General features: G+C 37.7%; 1 long non-coding RNA gene across 1 annotated transcript; it reads right to left on the bottom strand.

Annotated features, from left to right (window-relative positions):
- Nucleotides 1-415: 415 nt before the first annotated feature.
- On the bottom strand, nt 416-8,911 carry LOC112587927. The gene is made up of 3 exons (XR_003112455.3): nt 8,455-8,911; nt 5,402-5,499; nt 416-759 (listed from the first exon to the last, which is right to left on the bottom strand). It is a non-coding gene; the product is annotated as an uncharacterized LOC112587927 (long non-coding RNA).
- Nucleotides 8,912-11,263: the final 2,352 nt, after the last annotated feature.

Genomic DNA, 11,263 nt, shown 5'->3' with positions numbered 1-11,263 from the left:
TACTGGAGTAGGTTGCCATGTTCTCCTCCAGGGGATTTTCCCTACCCAGGGATCAAATCCATGTTTCTAATGTCTCCTGCATTGGCAGGTGGGTCCTTTACCACTAGCACCACCTGGGAGTTAGGTCAGTCATTCGGTCATGTCTGACTCTTTGCAACCCCATGGACTGCAGCACAACAGGCCTCCTTGTCCAACACCAACTCCTGGAGTTTATTCAAACTCATGTCCATTGAGTCAGTGATGCCATCCAACCATCTCATCCTCTGTTGTCCCCTTCTTCTCCCACCTTCAATCTGTCCCAGCATCAGGGTCTTTTCCAGTGAGTCAGCCGTCTATAAATGGTGACGGCACCTTGTTTGGGATATGGGGGTTGGGGTGATACAAGATAAGAAAAGCTTTTCTTTTTTTTCTCTGAATCTTTATTACAGATGTACTAGAATTGTTCTCAACAAATGAAACAAATGCTCATAAATTGTTCCAACACTTTGACTCTATTTGGGAGTGGCCAAAGGTTCAAATAATTTGGAAGGATGGATATCTGTGCTGACTTGCAGGAAATATGAGTCATCTTTTCTCATGTACTCAGCACTGTTGTTACAGCTAGGATATTTGGGAAACACGAAGCTAAACAAATCAGACACTGTGAGTCTTTTTTTTTTTTAAATTGATTGGCCCAGACATGCATCCTGCAAGGGTAGACAACAGGGACGCCCTTTTTATTGTCAAAGCTTAAAGAACACTGCCGGCAAGGGGAAACACCTGCAATTGAAAAAAAATAAGCTTAAAAATATAATACTTCTGTTTTCTTTATAATCCCTCAGACTAGGAGACAAACACATCTTTAGTCTATACATCTCCTCTAAGCATCAGGATTGTATATTCATTTGCCTCCAGACATATAAGTCCCAAGTGCACTGAACGCAACATTTTCAAAGGTAAACTCATTATCTTGACCCGAAACCTGTGTCTCCTATAGTCTCTAATTTCTTGAGTAGGACTCACTACACAGTAGTCCAGAGAAGGCAATGGCACCCCACTCCAGTACTCTTGCCTGGAAAATCCCATGGACAGAGGAGCCTGGTGGGCGACAGTTCATGGGGTCGCTAAGAGTCGGACACGACTGAGCGACTTCACTTTCACTTTTCACTTTCATGCATTGGAGAAGGAAATGGCAACCCACTCCAGTATTCTTGCCTGGAGAACCCCAGGGACGGGGGAGCCGGGTGAGCTGCCGTCTATGGGGTCGCACAGAGTCGGACACGACTGAAGCGACTTAGCAGCAGCAGCAGCATACAGTAGTTAGAAAAGCCAAAACCTGTGAAGAGACTTCCCTAGAGGCCCAGTGGTAAAGAATTCCCCTTCCAGAGTAGAGGACTCAGGTTCGACCCCTGGTTGGGGAACTAAGATCCCACATGCCATGGGGATGTGCATGCAACTAAGCCCTGCACTGCAAGGAAGAGCCAGCACAGCCAAACAACAGCAATAACAACAACTACTGAATACGTTTGAATTTCCCTGATGGTCCAGTGGTTGAGACTCCACACTTCCACTGCAAGGGGGCATGGGTTTTTACCCCTGGTTGGGGAAGTTCCACATAGCTGGCAGTGTGGCTAAAAAACAAAAAACACCTATAAGTAATCAACTCATCTTTTTTCCCACTTATTCCTTAAAAATTAATCAGTCATCAAAACCAGTTGATACCATCTCCTTAACATCAAGCATATCCTTCTTCACCTTTCTATCTGCATTCCTACTGACCCAGTTCAAATCCCAGTTTTTTTGTTTTGTTTTGTTTTGTTTTACTTGAAATTTTGTAGCAATCAACTAATTGGATTCCCAGTCTCCTGTCTTCTCTCCTTCATCCATCCCTCCCTTTGTTGCCAGGCTGATCTTTCTAAAGAAGAAATATGATAATTTTTTCCAGAGATAGCTTGAGGTTGCTAGCTTCCTATTTTCCTTTCTTTCTACTCTGGGTGGAAAAGTTAATCAGTGTTCAGTCATAATGTCACCTAAGAGGAACAGGGTGTTAGGATCTGTTCCTGGTTCTTCGCTTCTCTTCTCCAGCATGTTGACACCTCTCATTCAGAACACTTTCAGGCTTATGAGAGGAGGCTCTTAATGGAACTTAAGAAAGCATTTAAGCCTCCGCTGTCCATAAGCACATAAGATTGCCTTTGCTCAGTTGTGTCCAACTCTTTGCAGCCCTATGGACTGTAGCCTACCAGGCTCTTTTGTCCATGGGATTTTCCAGGCAATAGTATTGGAAGTGGATTGCCATTTCCTTCTCTAGGGGATCTTCCCAACCCAGGGATCGAACTCAGGTCTCCCGCATTGTAGATAGACACTTTACTGTCTGAGCTACCAGGGAAGTCTTAAAAAGCTGCGCCCAAAGCATTTAAGCTTCTGCTGTCCATAAGCACATATATGCATACAAAGAGATGAATTGGTTAGTTATATTAAGGACAAAGTTAATTCAGAAGGGAAAAACTCTAGCAACTAGTTTATTCAAGATTTGGAGAATAATAGACATTTAATAATAAAGATTTAAATTAGAAATAAGCAAACATAAAGATCTCCAAAGCCTCTCCTAGGGCTAGTTTAGGCCCTTATGTCAGTCACTTTACTATCTCCTGGAAACAAATATCCTTCCTCTACATTCTCTACTTACAAGTCTGCAAGTTTTCAAGTTTGATTGTAATTATCTTAACTGCATTTGAAATTTAATAAAATCAGCATATTGATTTAATAGAATTTAGATGTTATAATAATAATTTACAGAGTTTTAAATTATACTAAAAAGGAAACAGAAGTTGAGATGAGGCTATCCTTTATTTGAATGTATTAGAACTGAGGTGGAAGAATAGCTTTTAGAGAAGGCACAATAGAGCAGTGCTGGCAAGCTCCTGCCTGCCTGTGCAATGCTGTCTGGAAAGTAGTGAATCCTACAGGGAAGAAAGCAGAACCGTAGAGCCCTTGATGTCAGGTTGAGGAGAGTATGTAACAATACCATTCATCTTTAACCACCTTTGTGATAAAAGGGAATGAGGAGTTAATGGAGTTATCAAAAAAAATATATATATATATATAGTCTTCCATTTCAGATTCTTCTGGTGATCACACAGCACAAGGCTCTATTTGCCACAAGGTTAGAACCAAGTATTGAAATACTAGCAGTAATAAAAATGGTCATCAGTTGCAAATGAGAATCTTAAGGGTGGAGTTCAGGTAACATATAGGGCAGTTGGACAAGGGTAGGGCTAAATGGATTGGATTACAGAGTGATTGAGGTGGGGCCAGCAATTAGAAGTGGATTTAAAATGTATCATGTGACCCATGTGGTGTTGGCTTTATGAGAATGATATTTTCATAAATTGACTTCATGTTTCTATAACCCAGAACATACGATTTTTGAACAAGAACCTTAGAGATCATCTAGTGAGCATTTTATTTTCCAAAAAGTGAACATTTACCTACTTGTGATTCGTCCAAGGCCATAAACATACAATAGTGAGAGGAGTTTAAAGACTAGAATCTAGATCCTCAAGTTCTTTGCTTTCTCTATTACAAAAATATGAAATCAGTTCTGAGAACTCAGTATTCTAAACTCTCCATGAAGTAAGCTGGATACATAGGAAAATTATTGTTTAGGAGATGAAAAAACTGTAGACCAAAGCCTCACAATTTCTGGGCCAGTAATCTTCTACTAAACCACATTGTTTCAGAGATTAAAAGAAAAAAAGTGAAAACTTAAAAAAATGCCACGTGTCTAGGCATAGAATTCACTCTTTCAATCTGCAGGTATTTTACTGTTGTTATATGCCGGGCAGTCCTCTAGGTGCCATAAAAAAGATCACAAGATTAAAAGATTTATTTTGCAAGAATAGATTTCTATTTTGTAAGACTAAAATTTGAACGTTACCTAATTATCAGGGAAATGCACATGCCTTTTGGTAGTTGATAAGCTAGCAGGAAGTATGTCTTGGTATAATACAGTATTGAAAACATTTTCACTTTCACCAAAGGATGGGTTTCAAAGTGTCTACGGTATTACCCGCTACTGTATTTGTGTGTGTGTATATATATATATATATAAATATAAATATAAAATCTGACAATGCCAAGGTTATTGAGGCTGTAGGAAAACTGGAACTCAATGCTGTGCTAGGGGGAATGTCAAATGGCCCAACCCCTTTGGAAAGCAGTTTGACAATACTTACTAAAATGTAAAATGCATATACCCTACAATCCAGCAGTTCCATTTCTGGGTATATACTCTAAAGCAATTTTTTCAAACTGTAATTCATGACCCATTAGTGAATTGTGAAATCAATTTAAGGGTTATAATAAACATTTATTTTTTTACAAATGAAATAGAACAGAAATACCAGGGTAAGGATTATTTTGTGAATTTTTGTGCACCACCTAGATTCTTCCTTTCCAGGACTAAATGATTAATTCTCTGAGCTGCTAGATATGTTGCAGCCAACAGCTTTTGGGTGAGTCTTTCTGTAGGACTGTCTCCTGGAAGAGAGCTATTTGCCCAAGGTCACACACACCCTCTTCCTGGGTGCAGCTATATTTCAATAACTGAGCAGTGCAGGTATATCAAAGCCTGATCCCCTTGCCCTGATTCTAAATGACTCTGAATAATTACTGCAGCGAATGTGGAATCAACTGAGGCCTTTGTTATCACTTCGTTGAAGCACAAAGCTACCTCTGCCCATATTCCTGCTTCCTTTACTTCCCAGCAGGTACTGATTCCAGGACACTCCCTCATAAACAGCCTGTACACAAATTTCTGTCTCAGATCTACTTGCCAGGCAACTCAGCCTGTGGTGATATGTGCATGTATGCATGTACAGGAACTTAATATAAAATTATTTCTTAATGTGTATTGGCCATAAAAACAAGAACTCCTGCACCTAGGGAAAGCCATGCACATATGCACCAGGAGACACTATGAAGATGTTTGTTAGGGTATTGTTCACAGTGATGATGACAAAAACTAAATGTCCATAGTCATGCAATGGAATATTATATAATACTTAAAATTAGTGAAATCTCAGATATAGAAAGCAAGCTTATGGAAACGGGGCATGGGGGAGGGATAAATTGGGAGATTGGGATTAATATATATACACTAATATATATGAAATAGATAACTGTTAAGGACCTACTATATAGGAAGCATAGGGAGCTCTATTCAATACTCGGTATGGGAGAATAATTTCAAAAAGAGTAGATATATGTGTAACTGACTCACTTTCCTATATGGCAGAAACTAACACAACATTGTAAATCAACTATATTCCAATAAAACCAAAAAAATTGCCTAAGAAAATTAGTGAATCTACTGACATCTAGCAACATGAACAAATTTCTACAATAAAGGGACACTTACAAACTTTAGGAGAGTGGCTTCCTCTGAAGGAGGCGTGTGGGAAATGAGATGAAATTGGGGCTTCAATTGTGACATTGTATTGTTTTTGAAAGAAGTATCTAAACAAATACAGTGAGATGATAGCATTTATTAAATTTGTAAGAGTACATGTGTTTTTGTCACTTTTCTGAATGTTTAAAATATTTTAAAATTGAATTTTGTTCAGTGAATTATTACTGCAGAAAATCTACATTAAAAAAAAAAAGCATTTTGCCTTTATCTTACTATCAGGAAGTAACGAAAGAACAGCTAACAAGGTCACTTCCTCTTACACAAGCCATTTGGTCAAAATGTAATGGCTCATGGAGTCCAGATATTCCAGTTATAACTGTTTGGCTGGTTTAATTGCATTATTTATGCCCCCCCCATTTTCATTACTACTAAATTCCATGTAATAAGAACAATACTGAAATCTTTTAGGAGTTCATCAATATGTCTGTTGTACTCTGTGAAGCCAAAAGTGAAAGTTGCTCAGTCATGTCTGACTCTTTGTAACCCATGGACCGTACAGTCCATGGAATTCTCCACGCCAGAATACTGGAGTGGGTAGCTGTTCCCTTCCAACCCAGGGATCGAACCCAGGTCTCCCACATTGCAGGCAGATTCTTTACCAGCTGAGCCACCAGGGAAGCCTGTGAAGCCAAAAGAGGGAATTGAAAAAAAACACTAAGCAAGGTATTTGGTTGACCATATAAATAAGGTCACTCTGGTTTAATAGTAGCTTCACATTAGTGGTGATAGGCTTAAAGTAGAGAGGATGAGAAAGGATAGTAGAAATATTATTACCAGGGTCTTCCCTGGTGGTCCAGTGGCTAAGACTCCACACTCCCAAAGCAGGGGGCCTGGTTCAATCCCTGGTCAGGGAACTAGATCCCACAAGTGGCAACTAAGAGTGTGAATGCTCATAACTAAAAGATCTTGCATGCTGCAACAAAGATCGAAGATTCCCATGTGCCACGATTAAGACCTGCCACAGAAAAATAAACAAAATAAATATTTTTTTGAAAAAGGAGAAATATTATTATCATTACATTCCCGAGTCTTCACAACATTGCCTTTGTATCATATAGGACACCTAGAGTGCAAATGAAACTGGCCAAGTTGTATTAGAGGAGGAGTTCAGTAGAGGCTCGTGTTATTATCCAAAAGCATGTGTAACAGATCTAAGGAATGCTCTAAAAGAAGTAAGCAGAATAAAAGTGTGGCCAGTAATGAAACTATGAATTAGGGTAAGAAGTGGTTGTGGCTTTGGGAGAGTCTCTGCTGGATTTTACTTGACCCTTCATTTTACTTACTTAGGTTTGGTTTTCTTTTTCTATAGAACATATGCAAAGTGCAACCCTTTGCCTATGTAGACTTAATATAAACTTTAATACAGAAGCTTTTTTAATACTTCAACTAATGCATATATTTAGGGAAAATAAAAACTGTGGAATATTAGTAAGTCCTAATGTATAAAAACAACCAAAATAAAGCAAATCTTCATAGCTTAATATGAGAACAGAGTGAACCTATTTATAAGGAACTACAGTAATGCAAAATAACTCTAAACGATGATATGCAGGGGTTTCCAAAGTAACAAGGAAGTTGAAACAAGCACATTTGGAGGTTAGAGTCTATTAGAAATAGTTGCAGATGGAAGTTTGGGGAAAATTGTTAATGCCTACCTCAGTCCTCAGAACTAAGAATTCTAAAAAATTTGTGTAACTGGACCATAAGCTGATTTGGATAAATAAGAATATCACTTAGACAGGACACATATATGCTGCTAACTAAGGTGGGTCAGAAAATATCTTCCAAAATAATTTGTTCTTGTCACTGTTACTGCTTGGAATAGTGAGAAAAAGATTTATGGCTTGAGTAAGTGCACTGTCAATGAAATAAGATTTGTTTCAATGAGACCTGTCTACTAGATGTAGAACAAGAATAGGAAAGACACTTGAGACGTGTGTTTTCTTTATGAAAAAACTGTGCCTTTGGACCATGGTTATTATCTCATAGTTCCAGGGAAACTTCACATTCAGGGCCTAAGAAACCTTACTCAATGTTTTTCTATTTGACCTAGTTAAATTTCTTGGAATAGGAAGTTATGATGCTAATTTTTTCAAGACTTGTGCAGATGCCTCTGAGAAACTTTTGTCCTTTAAAACCTGTAACTACAGTATAATCTATAAAAATTTTGAATCACTGTGTTGACACCTGAAACTACTATAGTTCTGTAAATCAACAATATCTCAATAAAATTTTTTTTTAATTTAAAATATCTGTAAATTTAGAGGGACCAGGGAAAGGAATTTTTGTGAAGGATGAAGACTAGAAGGCATACACATGAGGCAGCTTTCGGGCAGACTGTTTATTTGTTTGGTCTTATTCACAGCTGAGAATCTATTAAGACATTAGCAAATCCTAGTCCAGATTTTGGGACAGAGGGGTAAATACCTGACCTTTCATTTTCAATTAACCATTTCCCTTCTACTCCAAGTACAATCCCAACAACATCTTTTTTTATTTTTTATTGGGATAATTGCTTTACAATATTGTGTTGGCCTTTGCCAACTGCATCTTAACCATTTTGTCCTTTTGAGTATTTTGTGATCAAGTCTATAATTATCTGAGGGACTTTTCATATCTTTCATCTTTCATTTTGTGAATATGTATTGCCCCAGTTTTTAATTACATGGCTTATACCAATTTATGTATTTGGGTAGAATAATTGTTAATTATCATCATTATTAAAAACATTCACATCTCTACATATATCCACACAGGTTGGCATTTACAAAAGAAATTCCTCAGACATATTTATTTTCTTCCATCAACCAAAAATAGCCTCAACACAACACAATTATTTTATATAATAAATTTTTGGTCTCCTATTTTTATCACTAACACCCAAAAAACAGCCTCAACACAACACAATTATTTTATATAATAAATTTTTGGTCTCCTATTTTTATCACTAACACCCATCTCAAACCCCGAAACCTCAAAAGGAATCACATAGGACTACATACCTTGTTGATATTTAGTAAATGGTCATCTGTTCTTATTGTGTTGGTCTTTGCAGTTCTCATGTAACGATGACAATCATTTATTTAGACCATTAGTTGTCCTTAATCCAGTTTTGTGCTAGAGTCTCTGGAAAGGCCACTTTAATCTTTAGTGAAAACCTTCAGGGTAGAAGCTCAGAGAACTTAAAATTTTTGTTTTAATAATCAGTTACCTACTTTAAGACCCTCACATGAAAAGTTACACGAAGTACCTTTTCCTGTGATCTGTTCTTCTTTTTTTCCCCCTGTCCTCTTTGGTTTACAACAGACACAGTTATGTTACAACCACATAGCAAAGTTTTGCAACAGAATGGCCTTGAAATAGAATGCTGCCCACTTGAAAACTTAAGCAATCATATGGAATAAACGAAATGGTGACTGCTAGGCTTCACGTGTTTCTTCTTGTAAGGAAGTTATCACCTTTTTGGAAGACTGTATTAGTTTTTTCAAAAAATATTTCACTTTAAAAAATTATTTACTTATTTACTATTTTTGGCTGCACTGTGTCTTCATTGCTGTGCTCCAGCTTTCTCTAGTTGCGGCGAGTGGGGGCTCCTCTCTAGTGGCGGTGCGCGGGCTCCTCATTACAGTGGCTTCTCTAGCGGACCTCTAAGCTGCAGGGCTTCAGTAGTTGGGGCACATGGGCTGAGTAGTTGCAGTTCGAAGACTCTAGAGTGCGGGCTCAGTAGTTGTGGCCATGGGCTTAGTTGCTCTGTGGCAGGTAGGATCCTCCTGGATTGGGGATTGAACCTGTGTCTCCTGCATTGGCAGGTGGATTCTTAACAGCTGGACCACCGGGAAAGTCCAGGAATGTTATTCTTTCATTGACCCCATACCTCAGCTATATCAGAGAGTTTTTGTAACATACAGTCATAGTGCTACAGCCAAGAAATAATCCTATTATCTACAAGTGCTGCTTTAGTCAGTAAAATACAGCTTCTGAAAATAAGTAGTTGCTACTACTTGGTCACTACTCTAGTGTTTCTCATTTCTCTTAAAAATGGTAAAATTACTGAGGGCACATAAACCCTTTAAAAATTTACTGTGTCTGCATACTTGAGCCGCATCAGCAAATGAATTAAACAGCTGCAATAATACTCTGAAACCAAAGCTTGATTCTCAAAACTGTTAATCTCTGTGTTTTGGGCTTTCTCTTTTGTTTGTTTGGGGGGTTTTTTTGGCAAGAGACCTCATTACTCTGGCCACAGATGACTTGCTTGAGTTTCAAAGTTTTCTTTTTTCAATTTTGATTCCGATATGAAATTGAAATGATAAATAAGCAACATATGGGCCACTCTGATAGACTGAAAATGCTCCTTAGGCTGCACGTGCCTCCTGATAACGGTATAATATGCTGTCATTGGAACTGCTGATCTGACTCTCTCAAAACACTTTGTAAACATAGGGTACCCACTCAAAGCCAGCCTAATAAGAGTAATTCTTCCACATTTTTCTCCATGTCTACCAAATAAGATCATTTTTCATGTGGAAACTTGAAGAAAGTTAAAAAAATTTTTTTTAGTAGCTGTGGGTAAATTGCAGGGTACCCATAAATGTCACAAGCGAGGGGCAAACAGTTCGGTAATACAGTTTTCCTAACCACGCAAAAGTGTGTTCAGCCAGTTAATGGTCTCATGATCTCTCTAACGACTTTAATTGTGTGACTGGGAGCACTCTTATGGTAATTAGGTGACTTTAAAATTTCAGAAAAAGCATGGTTCCAGGGCCATATAAGGGAGGGACATTCAAGAGGCAGGGGACTTGTATATACCTATGACTGGTTCGTGTTGAAGTATGTCAGAAAACAACACAACACTATAAAGCAATTATCCTCCAATTAAAAATAAATAAAAAATTTTAAAGGTGTTAGTTTCCTTCAGTTCTTTATTTTTCTATAGAAGTTTCTTGGGTTATTGACTCGTTGGGATGACTTACTTTAGATGACTGTGGGATCGTTGATTTATTCTAGAAATTAGCATTTTTATTAAATAGTCTAACAGAAAACTCATACACTATATAAGCTTTATCAGCACACTTACATCCTTCCTCATGTAGCACTTGAAACTGTGAAATGTTGCATGAAATTGTCTTCTCTTAATCTGTATCTGAAGCGACTTAGCAGCAGCAGCAATCTGTTTTGTAGGTAATTAATGAAAAGTTCACCTGTATAGCAGAATGAAAAGGATGGCTTAATTTTGACCTGAAAAATGAAGAATTTCTTTAATTTGTGGCAGTGTCTACACGGCACAACAAAAGGTGGAGATTTGGTGTGCCCTCAGTTCCAGTTATTTTGAGAAATGGGGAAAACTATAACAGTGTGCTCTAATTACTAGGTTTAGGTTTGACTCTTTACATCAAAATATACATCATTGCTTAAAGAATGCGGCAACATGTTCCGTGTTGCTGATGATTCCCATCAGAACAAGAAAACAAGGAAAGCAGCTATTATAGTCTTTAGCAAGAGTAAGCAAGGAGATTTCGCTTACATGCATTACAAAGCAAATGTAATCATTTAATTTGCAGGAAAGAATAAACCATCACATGCTATGATTTCCGTATTGCTTCTCATAGATTGAGTGAAAACTTTATTTGTAATTTTGTCTTCATTTCAAAGTATATTGATATAAAGGAGCTGGAATTCAATTCTTGTAGAAGTTAAATATGATTCTTTAACTAAAAGTTTCTTGACTTGGCCTCAGATTTATGGTTCAGATTACTCTTGGTTTGCTGGCTTGGTTTAGAAAACCGAACACCCTGTACAATTCTGAATTAG

Source organism: Bubalus bubalis, chromosome 11 (assembly GCF_019923935.1).
Source record: "Bubalus bubalis isolate 160015118507 breed Murrah chromosome 11, NDDB_SH_1, whole genome shotgun sequence".
In the NCBI taxonomy this organism is placed as follows: Eukaryota; Metazoa; Chordata; class Mammalia; order Artiodactyla; family Bovidae; genus Bubalus; species Bubalus bubalis.
Note: the sequence above shows the minus strand (reverse complement) of the source record. Positions and strands in the feature narration are given on the sequence as shown.